Below are 14,080 nucleotides of genomic sequence, written 5' to 3'. Positions count from 1 at the left end.
TGAGGAGAACTTTCTGAGACCTGCTGGGTAGAGTGGGGTAAGGGCTGGGACTGAAGCTGTATCTTTAGGCACCAACCATGTAACCATCCAGGGCTTCCCTGGTGGCTCAGAAGGTAAAGTGTCTGCCTGCAATATGGGAGACCCGGGTTCGATCCCTGGGTCAGGAAGGTCCCCTGGAGAAGGAAATGGCAACCCTCTCCAGTACTCTTGCCTGGAAAATTCCACAGACAGAGGAGCCTGGTAGGCTACAGTCCATGGGGTCACAAAGAGTTGGACATGACTGAGCGACCTCACTTTCTTTATGTAACCATCCATCTTTCACTTGTGTCCCAGTTCATGTGTGAAATCAATCATTCCAACCACTATTAGCTGTTCTGTAAAACTGAGGCTGTATGTAAGCAATGTGTCCAGCTTCCTACCTTTGTGGGATCTGGGCTTTTCCCCTTCTTTCACTAAAACACAGTGCTATATCACTTTATGGGAGCAGCAAATGGTGAACTATGTTCATGCTAGTTCTGCCACCAGTTTTCTGGCTTTCCTGTGATTTTTCCTCTGATCCTGGATATGTGCCAAATTTGACATTCTTTTTAATTTTTATTGTATTGGGATACAGCCGATTAACAACGTTGTGATAGTTTCAGGTGAACAGCAAAGGGACTCAGCTATACATATACATGTATCCATTCTTGCCCAAACTCCCCATGCATCTGGGTTGCCACATAACATTCAGCAAAGTTCCATGTGTTATATAGTAGGTCCTTGTTGGTTATCCATTTAAATATAGCAGTGCGTACATGCCCACCTCAAAAACCTTAACTATCCCTTCTCCCCATCCTTCCTCCTGGCAACCATAAGTTCATTCTCTAAGTCTGTGAGTCTCTTTGTTTTATAAGTTCACTTGTATCATTTCTTTTTAGACTCCACATACAAGGGGTGTCATATGATATTTCTCCTTCTCTGTCTTATTTTGATGATAATCCTTAGGTCTATCCATGTTGTTGCAAATGGCATTAAGAAGATATGGTACATATATAAAATGCAATATCACTCAACCATTAGAATGAAGTAATGCCATTGATGTCATTTTCTAATGTGATGAAACTTAATAAAACTACTGATGGCAGTGTTTGGGTAAGAAGCACTTTCAAGATGATTAAAAATGTACAATAAAAAATACTAAGCACTAGGAAAGAGCTGATTTCATAAATGCCTTGAGGCCAAATGACCCTTAGCCTTCTGTTAGTACAGGTTATTTACATAAAGAAAGCCCCAGCATGTCAAATTTCAGTATAATTAAGTTTAATAAAAACCAGTCTCCAGATGGGTTGACTATGGTTCTAGGTAAGATAGAATAGATGCATTTCTCCTTATTCTTCCCACAAAGTATAACTAAAATTCTTCCCAAACATGATTTATAAAATAAAGAAAAGACTCTGAAAGAAAGGGAAAAGAAGGTAGACTGATTAGGGATGTTGGGAATTGTGGAACAACACAGCCGTGAGTTGCCTGGGTTTTCTTTTTGCCTCCTCTATATCCTAAAAAGGGTGCTGAAGAATCCAGCAGACCAGAAATGTCAATGCCCATAGACCATAAAGGCCCCATGAAAAGCCCGTTTTCTCTAGCCAAATGAGAGGGAGAGGGTCAGTCTAGAAAGACAAAACCCAACCACCTCAGGAAAAAAAAAAAACAAAAAAAAAACAAACACCTCCTGTCAGTAGAGGGCTTCCCTAGTGGCTCAGATGGTAAAGAATCTGCTTGCAATGTGGGAGACCCAGGTTCAATCCCCGGGTTGGGGAGATCTAGAGGAAGGCATGGCAAGTATTCTTGATTGGAGAATTCCATGATAAAGGAGCCTAGCAGGCTACAGTCATGGAGTTGCAGAGAGCTGGACATGACTAGGTGACTTAGTGTGCATGCACACATTCCTGTCAGCAGAGGCCTGGTGGGAAGCCAGGGCTTCTGGACTACCCCACCTACCTGGCAGTAACCAGGTGATGCACCCTTTCTACCAGTGCACTGTCAGTAGAGATTCATAACATATTCAAATATACAGCTAATGTTCAGGATACAATAAAAACCACCTGTCAAACCAAGAGCCAGGGAGATTTTGACTTAAGTGAGAAAAGACACCTGACAGATGCCAACACTGAAATGACGTGGATACTGAAATTTTCCAAGAAGGATTTTAAGCCACCATCATAAAAGTACTTCCAAATAAGCACAACTTGAAAACAAAAATTCCTGGCAAAGAAATATAAACAAAAGTGAAAAAAGAACAAAATGGAAAATTTAGAACTGTAAAATACAATAACCGAAATTTTAGGGTTTCGCTGGTGGCCCCATGGTTAAGAATCTGCCTGATAATGTAAGGGACACAGGTTCAATCCCTCGTCTAGGAAGATCCCACATGCCATGAGGCAACAGTTCAGGAGCCACAACTACTGAGCCCATGCTCTGGAGCCCAGGACATGCAATTACTGAGCCTGCATGCGGCAGCTACTGAAGCCAGTGCATGCTATTGCCTATGTTCTGCAACAGAAGCCACTGCAATCAGAAGCCTACACACTGAAACTAGAGTAGCTCCCACTCGGCATAACTAGAGAAAGCCCTCAAACAGCAACAAAGACCCGACATAGCCAAAGATAAATAAATAAATAATTTAAAAGCTCACTGGATGGTCCCAGTTGTAGAATAGAGATGACAGAAAAGAATTAGTGAATCTGAAAACATAACTGTAGAAACTATCCAATCTGAACAAAAGAGAGTCAATAGAGTGAGAAGAGATGAACAGAGCATCAGAAACCTGTGGTATTACAATAAGATATCTACTGTTCATTTTTTGATGTTTCTAAAAAGAGAGGGAAAAAGAGATTGAGGCTGAAAAAGCACTTGATAAATATGGCTTAAAAATTCCCATATTTGGCAAAAGACATAAAACTACAGATTCAAGAGACTGGGTGAACCCCCAACAAAACCCCAAAGAAATCTACACCAAAATACACATAATAAAATTTCAGGAAAGTAAAGACAAAAACATCTTGAAAACAACTAGAGAGAAATGATGCATTATTTATGGAAATGATGATATGAATGTCAGTGGCACATTGTTAAAGAGCTGAAAGAACATAATTGTCAACTCGGACTTCTATATTTCATGATATCCTTCAGAAATGAAGGTAAAATAAAGACACTCTCAGATGAAGGAAACTAGATTTTGTTGCCAACAGAACTGCTAAAGGAAGTTTTTCCAGCAGAAAGGAAATGATAAAAGAAGGAACCTGAAACATCAGAATGAAGAAAGAAGAGGATAAAATACAAGTAAATTTAATAGACTATTCTTTTGAGTTTAAAAAATGATGTTTGATAGTTGAGGCAAAAATTATAACACTGTATAATGTGGTTCTCAATATACAGAGAAAATATTACAAGAGAATTATAAAGGGCACAGGATAATGGAACATAAATGGACATAAAATTTCTACACTTCACTTGAGGTAGTAAAATGTTGAGAACAGCAGGTTATGATTAGTTACATAAGTGTAATCTAAAGAAGCCACTTTTGCACAGCAAAGCAAACCATAAATAAAACAAAAAGACATCCAACAGAATGGGAGAAAATATTTGTAAATGATGTGACTGACAAGGGATTAATTTCCAAAATATACAGACAGCTCATATAGCTCAATATCAAAAAATCAAACAACCCAATCAAAAAAATTAGCAGATCTAAATAGACATTTCTCCAAAGAAGATGGCCAAGAGGCACATGAAAAAATGCTCAACATCACTAATTATTAGCGAAATGCAAATCAAAACAACAATGAGGTATCATCTCACTATGGTCAAAATGGCCATCATCAAAAAGTACAAGTAATAAAATCTGAAGAGGATATGGAAACAAAGGGAACTCTCTTATCTTGTTGGTGGGAATGTAATTGGTACAGCCACTATGAATAATAGTATGGAGGTTCCTTAAGAAACTAAAAATAGAGATATCATATAATCCTATAATTCCACTCCTGGACATATATCCAGAGAAAACTATAATTTAAAAAGATCCAATGTTCAATACAGCATTATTTACAATAGCCAAGACATGGAAGCAACCTAAAAGTCCATTGACAGATGAATGGCTAAAGAAGATGTGGTGTGTACACACACACACACACACACACACACACACACACACACACACACACACACACACACACACACACACACACACAGGAATATTACTCAGCCATAAAAAAGGATGAAACAATGCCATTCGCAACATGGATGAACCTAGAGATTTTTACACTAAGTGAAATAAGCCTAAGAAAGACAAATATCATGTGATATCACTTATATGTGGAATCTAAAAAAAAATAAATAGACCCACAGACATAGAAAACAAACTTATGGTTACCAAAGGGAAAAGAGAAGGGGTGGGGGAGGGATAAATCAGGAAGTTGATTTATACACAGTACTATATATAAAATAACCAACAAGGATGCACTATATAGCACAGGGAATTAAATATTTTATAATAACCTATAAAGAAAAAGAATCTGGAAAATATAAGCCCTATACTATCAATAATTACATTAACTATAAATGGTCAAACCCCACAAATATGGTATACAAAAAGACCAACAGAATGGTTTTAAAAACATGATCCATCTATATGCTCATATAAAAAATATATATGTATATATAATTCATTTCAAATATGATATAGTAGATTGAAAGTAAAAGGATGAAAAATATAACCATACAAATATTAATTAAAAGAAATGAGTAGCTTTATTAATATTAGATAAAATAGAGTCTAGTAAAATGTTCAACCCACCAAGAAGATGATAGCAACCCCAAATGTGTATGTGTATAGCAAACAACAGAACTTTAAATTCCTTGAAGCAAAAACTGAAATAGAAAGGAGAAATAGACATGTCCAAATTTACAGTTAGAAACTTCAATACCTCTTTCTGAGCAATTGATAGAATTACTGCACAGAAAATCAACAATGATAGAGAAGAACAAAGCAATACTATCAATCAAACGTTTGAATTGACATTTATACACCATTCCACCTAATAACAGTAGAAACACTGTTCTTCTCAAGCATATATGAAATTCTTTTTAAATATATATGAAACATTCTGTATACAAACCATATCCTGGTTCATAAAACAAACCTGAACAATTGAAAGGAACTGAAATAACAATACAGAGTACGTTCTCTATCCTGATGCAATCAAACTAGAAATCTATAGCAGAAATATAGGGGGAAATTCTCCAGACGTTTGGAAATTAAAGAATATATTTCTAAATAGTCCATGGGAAGTTAAGAAAAATATATTAAATGAAAGTGCAACACACCAAAATTTGTGACACATGGCCAAAGCAGTACTGAGAGGGAAATTTACAGTATTAGATGCTTCTATTAGATAAAAGGAAAGGTCTCAAACCAATAGAGCACCCACCTCAAGAAACTTACAAATTTAACACATTGACTAAATTTAACACCCTTTCATGATAAAAATTCTCAGCAAACTACAGATATAGAACTTCCTCAACTTAATTTTTTTTTAAATCTACACAAACCTACATCTAACCTCAAATCTTAAGGGAAAAATTGAATATTTTCCCCTTAAGATTGGGAAGAACACAAAGGGATCTGCACTTAACATGTGTATTCAACATAATGCTAGAGGTTCTAGCCAATTAAATAAGGCAAGAAAAAGAAAAACCATATGTTTGGAAAGGAATAAAACTGCCCCTATTTGTGATTATATGATTATGTACATAGAAAATTCCAAGGAATGAACAAAACAAACTCCTTGAACTAATAAATGAATTCAGCAAATTTGCAGCTTACAAACTCAATATTAAAAAATCAATTATATTAAAAAAATAAAAAAATAAAAAATCAATTATATTTATGTATACTAGAAATGAACATTTTTAGAGCAAATTTTAATACTCATTTATAATCACTCAAATTAAATACTTAGGTATAAATCTAACCAAAGAACTAAAGGACTTGTATGCTAAAAACTACAAAACACCAAGAAAAGAAATCAAACAAGATATAAATCAACAGAGAGAGATAACTATGTTTGTGGATTGGAAGATTCAAGTAAAGATGTCATTTTTCCTGAAATTGATTTATAGGTGTAATAATATTCCTATAAAATTCTATCAATGACTTTTACACATATAGACAAGCTTATTCAAAAATTTACATGGAAAGACAAAGAAATCAGAATAGCTAAAACCTTTTTGGAAAAGAATAAAGTAGGAATAGGGCTTCCCAGGTGGTGCTAACAGTAAAGAACCCACCTGTCGATGCAGGTAGATGTAAGAGACATGGGTTCAATCCCTGTGTCAGGAAGATCCCCTGGAGGAGGTCACGGCAACCCACTCCAGTATCCTTGCCTGGAGAATCCCATGGACAGAGGAGCCTGGAAGGCTCCAGTCCATAGTGTTGCAGAGTCAGACACAACTGAAGTGACTTAGCAAGCTAGCAAACTGGGAATAATCACTCTGTTCAATACTAAGCTACATTTAACTATATTAATCACATGTAATGCTGGTGAGGGCCAGATAGTTTAGTGAGGGAAAAAAAAGCCCAGACACAAACATATATATGTGTATGGCTAACTAAATTTTGACAAAAGTGCAAAAGCAATTCATTGGAGGAAAGACAGTCTTTTCAACAAATGGTGCAAAAGCAGTTAGATATCCATAGGCAAAACAAAATAACAAAAAAAAACCTTGACCTGAACATCATACTTTATACAAAAATTAACTCAAAATAAATCAGAATTAAATGTTGATATAAATAAGCTTATCCTAAAATTTATAAGGAATGGCAAAATAAAAAATAAATAAAACTCACACAAGAAAACAGGAGGAAATCCTCAGGGCCCCAGGGCTAGGCAAAGAGTTCTTAGACATTATGTCAAATGCACAATCCACAAAAGAAAAAATGATAAATTGGATCTCATCAAAAATGTTTAACTTCTGCTCTTTCTCTGGTTAAGAAGATTTTTTAAAAAAAGATACAGTGTGAGTCTGAGTGAACTCTGGGAGATGGTGATGGACAGGGAGGCCTGGCGTGCTGCGATTCATGGGGTCGCAAAGAGTCGGACACGACTGGGCGACTGAACTGAGCTGAACTGAACAGTCTGAGAGAAAATATTTGGAACCACATATCTGACAAAGGCCTTTTATCTAGAATATACAAATGACTCTCAAAATTCAAGGGTAAAAAACAATCCAGTTAGTACGTGGGCAAAACATCTGAATCAACATTTTTCCAAAGAGCAGACATGGATGGCAAATAAGCACATGAAAAGATGTTCAACATCACTAGCCACTAGGAAAACGGAAATGAAAACCACCCCGACATATCACTTCATACCTATTAGAACAGTTAAAATGCAACATAGTGACAAGACAATACCAAATGCTGACAAGGCTGCAACAAATTTCCCCTCTCAAAGATTTGATGGGAATGTAAAATGGTACAGTTCAGTTCAATTCAGTCGCTCAGTCGTGTCCGACTCTTTGCGACCCCATGAATCGCACCACGCCAGGCCTCCCTGTCCATCACCAACTCCCAGAGTTCACTCAGACTCACGTCCATCGAGTCAGTGATGCCATCCAGCCATCTCATCCTCTGTTGTCCCCTTCTCCTCCTGCCCCCAATCCCTCCCAGCATCAGAAGTCTTTTCCAATGAGTCAACTCTTCACATCAACCACCCTGAAAAAGAGTTTGGTAGTTTCATATTCTTTTTGGTAGTTTCTTATAAAACTAAACATACATATACCACACAATCCAGCAATTGCACTTTTGGGCATTCATCACAGAGAAGTGAAATTTTACATCCACATAAAAACCTATACACAAATATTCATAGCAGCTTTATCTGTAATAGTCCCAAACTGGAAACAATCCAAATGTCCTTCAAATGGGTTAATGGTTAAACAAATGTGGTACATCCATATTATGGAACACTACTCACCAATGAAAAGGAATGAACTATTGATCAGTGGTTCAGCAGTAAAAAATTTGGCTGTATTCAATACTAGAAAAATAAATGACCCAATCAAAAAATGGCCCAAAGAACTAAACAGACATTTCTCCAAAGAAGATATACAGATGGCTAACAAACACATGAAAAGATGTTCAACATCACTCATTCTCAGAGACATGCAAATCAAAACCACAAAGAGGTACCACCTCATGCCAGTCAGAATGGCTGCAATCCAAAAGTCAACAAGCAATAAATGCTGGAGAGGGTGTGGAGAAAAGGGAACCCTCTTACACTGTTGGTGGGAATGCAAACTAGTACAGCCACTATGGAGAATAGTGTGGAGATTCCTTAAAAAACTGGAAATAGAACTGCCTTATGACCCAGCAATCCCACTGCTGGGCATACACAGCGAGGAAACCAGAATTGAAAGAGACACGTGTACCCCAATGTTCAACACAGCACTGTTTATAATAGCCAGGACATGGAAGCAACCTAGATGTCCATCAGCAGACGAATGGATAAGAAAGCTGTGGTACATATACACAGTGGAGTATTACTCAGAAGTTAAAAAGAATACATTTGAATCAGTTCTAATGAGATGGATGAAACTGGAGCCTATTATACACAGTGAAGTAAATCAGAAAGAAAAACACCAATACAGTATACTAACGCATATATATGGAATTTAGAAAGATGGTAACGATAACCCTGTATGCGAGACAGCAAAAGAGACACAGATGTATAGAACAGTCTTTTGGACTCTGTGGGAGAGGGAGAGGGTGGGATGATTTGGGAGAATGGCATTGAAACATGTATAATATCATATAAGAAACGAATCGCCAGTCCAGGTTCGATACAGGATACAGGATGCTTGGGGCTGGTGAAATGGGATGATCCAGAGAGATGATATGGGGTGGGAGGTGGGAGGGGGGTTCAGGATGGGGAACATGTGTATACTCGTGGCAGATTCATGTTGATGTATGGCAAAAGCAATACAATATTGTAAAGTAATTAGCCTCCAATTAAAATAAATAAATTTAAATTAAAAAAAGAAAACAGACAATCTCAAAAGGTTATATATTATGTGATTATAATATATATTATATTATAATCATAATTATAATCATTTACTATTATATATGTTTATATAATGAATATTATATATCGTGAATATATATGATTATATATTATAATCATATGATATTATATATTATAACAATCTTGAAATAATACATTTGCAGAGATGGGGAACAGATTAGTGTTTGCCAGGGAAAGTAAGATGAGGTATGTGACTATAAATGGGTAGTATAAGAGAGTTTCTTTTTGCTGATGGAACCATTCTGTATCTTGATTGTGATAGTATTTACACATATGTGATAAAATTGGACAAATCTATACACATAAATACACATAAAATTAGTGAATGTAAAAACTGTTGAAAACTGACTAAGGCCTGTAGATTGTACCAATGTCAATCTCCTAGTGTTGATATTGATCGACATCTAAGATGTGTAAGACATTACCTTTGGGAAAAGCTGGGTGAAGGGTACACTGGATCTCTGTACTATTTTTGCAACTTTCCAGAATCTATACTTATTTCAAAATAAAAAGCTTTCCTCAATCACTCTTTATGCAAGGAGTTTAGCTCTCCATTGGGGTCATTTTAAAGATCTGAGAACAACCTGGCAGTAACTCGGGGTGGCTGTCTCTCTATAACCGACCAAGTGCTAAATGTTGCCTGATCAGATCCCATGTCTCGACAGACATTTATGGAGATGCTATCAGTCCAACCTCCAGACCCTTTAAGTAGTCTTTAAATCCTTTTATTAAAAACCTTCTTTAAATATTTTTTAAAAAATCTGCCTGAAAAGCTGCTTTTCATAAGTTCAGATTTTTCATAACATCACCCAGCATTACAAGGTGGGAGGAGAGACGTGTGTGTGTGTGTGCTCAGTTGTGTCTGACTCTGCAACTCCGTAGCCCAGCAGGCTCCTATGCCCATGGGATTCTCCAGGAAAGAATACTAGAGTGGGTTGCCATTTCCTACTCCAGGGGATCTTCCTGACTCAGGGATCGAACCCACATTTCCTGCATCTCCTGCATTGGCAGGCAGATTCTTTACCACTGCGCTACCTAGGAAGCCCATAGAGAAGAGATAGGTGCCCTCAAAGATCTATTACTGCTTCTGGGGTATTTGAAGAACAGTTCTGAAGTCCTGCTAAGCCAGGCGGGGCACAGCAGCAACCCCTTCACATTGGAAATGGATTCCCATCTTCTGGGTTTGGTCTCAATTTCTGCATGTCACTGCATCAGAGCAGGGTGACTCAAATACCTTGCAGTTCTGACTTCACCTCCAAGTAGATCCTATAAAAACTCTCAGTTAATTTCCTACCATTTTTCATTAATTTTTGGATGTGTTTAAAACATAAACATGTCCATGAATTCTTAGTGTGATGTTCCCCCAAATTCTTAAATTCTTTAGATATAGGATTAAGAATTTAACTCCAGACCCCACTCTTCTTAATACTATGGGGACTGATTTATTTAGAGTGATGAAGTATTCACGTTCTTGTGCACAGTTTAAAATGGAACTCTCAGGTTATCAGCCAGTTACAGTTACCAAGAATATAGCTTTGCCCTTTTTCCCAACTGCTAGATGTTTAATCATGTAGAATTAAATTTTAAGGTACTATATTTCTTGATTAAAATGATTTCTACTTGCTCAGCATCTGGGGAGAATGTTTGCTACTGCCTGAACCACCTGAAATGGTGTAGACCCTTCTGGTCACTCCGAAGTCAAAACTATTTAAAGACGTATGGTAAGAAAGAATAGATAATTTTAAAAAACTATCTTAGTGAAATTAATTTCCAGAATTACAGAGACTTCTACATATTGTTTTGTGAGGCATCTACAAAAGGTTCTTTTAATATGTGGCACGAAGTGTTGTCATTCCTTAATACTCAAAACTAATTCACAAATTCACTCGCACTTTTAAAAAACAGACTGTTCACTTCAAGATAGAAAGTCATACTCCCATGAGTTGGGTGTATTTTATCTCCTTTGCTACAGTTCCCTTGAGTATTTAAGTGACCAGCCAGGCCCTAAATACAGCTGGTTGACCTACTAACAGCCTCACTGCCATTAAAGGGAAATTTTCATTCCAGGCTGCAATTGCTTGCAGTTGGCTTGGCTGAGGCTCCCTCGGTGGAACAACTCAGAAAAACACTCAGCATTTTAATCATACTTTTTTTCAACCTTCGAAGCTGGGATGGGGAGGAGGAAGAAATAATTTCCTGCCGGCTTTCAAGGTTGACAACAGAAGATTCGGCCAAATGAATTTGCCTCTCTCTGGCCTTCTTGGCCCATTTCACGTTAGGTAGCCCTAGGTGTCGCCAGTGGCTCTGCCAACCTGCATGGGCACCTCCCTCCCTTCCTTGAACTGCACTAGTAGATTTCTCTTCGCCCTTTTTTCCTTCCAGTTTTTCTTGGTTTCGCCTGTCCCTGCCTACACACTTGTGCCAGTTAGTTGCCCCGTGTTCCCCACCAGAAGCCACTTCACAGATGCTAAAGACGTCAGTGCCGGGACTTGGCACTTGGGCTGAGGGAGCTGAGGTTTCCGGGTATTCAACCCATCCTGTTATCACGGGGTTATTATTTTCCAGCCTATTGTAACAGCCTTCCTCCCAGACCTGCTGCAGAACAAATGGGCCGAGGATAGGCCTTCAGCCTCCTTTTCAAGGGCGACAGGTTCTTGGGCGGGGTGGGGTGGGGGGGTCATCTTCCGATATCCTATTCTGGAACCACAGCCTGTGGGTGATGTTACCATCTAAGCTTATCTGTTAACCTGGGTTAAGCTTTCTTCACCTTCCTGTTTTCACCTCAAATCAGTGAGATGCAGTGCCAAGGAAAAGGGAAATGACTGACAATGTTTGTGACAATACAGCCATTAAGTTGTCTTTTTTTTTTTTTAAAGGGAGCTGCCTAGGGATAATGTTAAAATAATGCTTGAAATACCAGCAATGTCAAAGTGCAAGCATTCTCTCCCTGTGATTGTGAAGCAAAATGGAATAGGAAACATTGAGTTTGCTAATATAACAGCACCCCCCGCCCGCCCTTAAATAGCCTAGAAAAGTACTTTAAGCAGTATACATGCTATAAATCATTTCCAAACTTTTAATCTGAAAAATTAAGTGGCAGTGGCAGGGGACACTAGTCTATCTGCATTAGTCAATAATTCAGTCCTACTTAATACAACTTTCCCTTCAGGTGAAAACAGAGACTTAAAAAAAAAAACAAAAAGCCATGAACAAACAAAACTCTTGCCTGGGGAGTAAAGGGAGAAACAAGAGGAGAAGCCACCAGCCCATGTCCAAAGCTGAGCCACACCCCTACCCCTCCCTACTCCCAGTGGGAGAAGAGGACTCACTTCTCTACTCCAGAATTCAGAGTAAAACCTCATTCCATGTGATTCATTAGCCAAACCCCAGAGTCAGCCAGTGCAGAAATGAAATGGCCATTATGAGAATAAAATAATTTAATCTTTTATTTATTTTATTTTATTTATTTTAATTTTATCTTTTATTTCCACTTTTATCATACCCACCACCAGCTAAAAATTTCCCAAATTTTTTTAGCTCACTTCAGAAAAAAAGGAATGTACTCCAAACCAGCATTAATAAAACTTGGAAAGAGATGAATTTACCTCGTTGACTTGGGATTTTCCTTTCCTTTGAGCTGCTCTGAGGCACAATTTTAATTAGCATACATAATTGCTTTTGTGAGTCAAGTCATCCCTAACTCAAATAAAGGAACAGGAGTCAGTATTTTATACTATCTATTTGACTGCCCACTTGCAGATGTTTGCCATCTACCAAGTGGGGGTGGCAGGGGCTAGGAAGTACCCAGAGCTTGGACCTGTCATTCAGGCAGCCCTTTAGCTGCTACAAGGCTATAAGTCAATGGAGTGGGGGGCACTAGGGCTGCCCCCACCATCAGCTTCAGGATTCACATGTTAGAATAGCTAGTCAGGGTACAGAGTCTTTGGGTCAGCCCAAGTCTAGCCCATCACTTCTGGTTCTATCTCCCTTCTGAGAGATCAAGGCATCACCCTTTCCTAGAACTGCCTACAGTCTAGTGGGAATAAAATGGCACCATGACCAAGTGCAGGTTCACTCCCGAAGGACATTCTCCTCTCCTAGGCCCACAGGCTTGCCAGAGATTGCCATACTTAGGAGCAGGAGATGGATTTTTCCTGAGCTCAAAATAATTTATCTTCCCCTTTGACTGTGGAGAAATAAAAACAAATGTAAAAGGCATTTAATAATGCTGGGAGTTTTGCTGTTCTTTGGGAGGGCTCTGCGTGTTTATTTTTAGCCAACCATCTCCTTTTTTTCAAAATGGTCCCCTTGGCAATCCCTAGCTTGGGGGATGGGGTGGGGGAGGGGAATGGACAAAAAAGCAACAAAGTTTAACTTTTTTATCGTTTTCCCTTCTTTCATCCCTGTTAGCGATAATCCTTTATTAGAGGAAGGGAGAGCATCTATTTTATTGCTTCTAAAATCTGTATATTTAACATATGCCAGCTCTAGGCTGTTTGAAAGGAAGTCCTATTTTTAAACATTATCTTGATGTTAGTGTTTTTGGCTTGCTGTTCCCATAACCTCTCTAAGGCAGTAATGAGTCCTTTTTGGTAATGTCTGGTCTCAGTCATGGGCAAAGTGACCTTCAAAGCCTTGAGACATTTTTCCTTGATGTTCACCTGAGCTGTATGTATGTCAGGACTGCTTCAGCCTAGTTTTCAGGAGGCTGCTCATAACTTTTCCCAGTCCATCATCTTTACAGAAGAACTCAGTCTCCAGCCCCCACCTGCTCCCCATACTTTACAAATGCTTTTGCAATGCTCTATTTCAGCCTTTCAGTTAAGCTGGTTTCTCTGCTTCCAGCCTGCTGGTTACCAAGACCAAACCATCTTAATCATGCAATATTAATCTATCCAAGCCAGCCCTCTATGCATTTGGATTTCAGGCCAGATTTGGGGCTTCTTGCTATCAGGGCC

The 14,080-nt window shown here is 38.3% G+C and overlaps 1 protein-coding gene across 2 annotated transcripts in view; it reads right to left on the bottom strand.

The window, feature by feature from the left end:
- The window catches only part of CHST7 (carbohydrate sulfotransferase 7), a 77,688-nt gene that overhangs the window by 51,208 nt on the left and 12,400 nt on the right, over positions 1-14,080 (bottom strand). The gene's annotated exons all lie outside the window — the stretch shown is intronic.

Source organism: Capra hircus (assembly GCF_001704415.2).
Source record: "Capra hircus breed San Clemente chromosome X unlocalized genomic scaffold, ASM170441v1, whole genome shotgun sequence".
Classification (NCBI taxonomy): domain Eukaryota; kingdom Metazoa; phylum Chordata; class Mammalia; order Artiodactyla; family Bovidae; genus Capra; species Capra hircus.
Note: the sequence above shows the minus strand (reverse complement) of the source record. Positions and strands in the feature narration are given on the sequence as shown.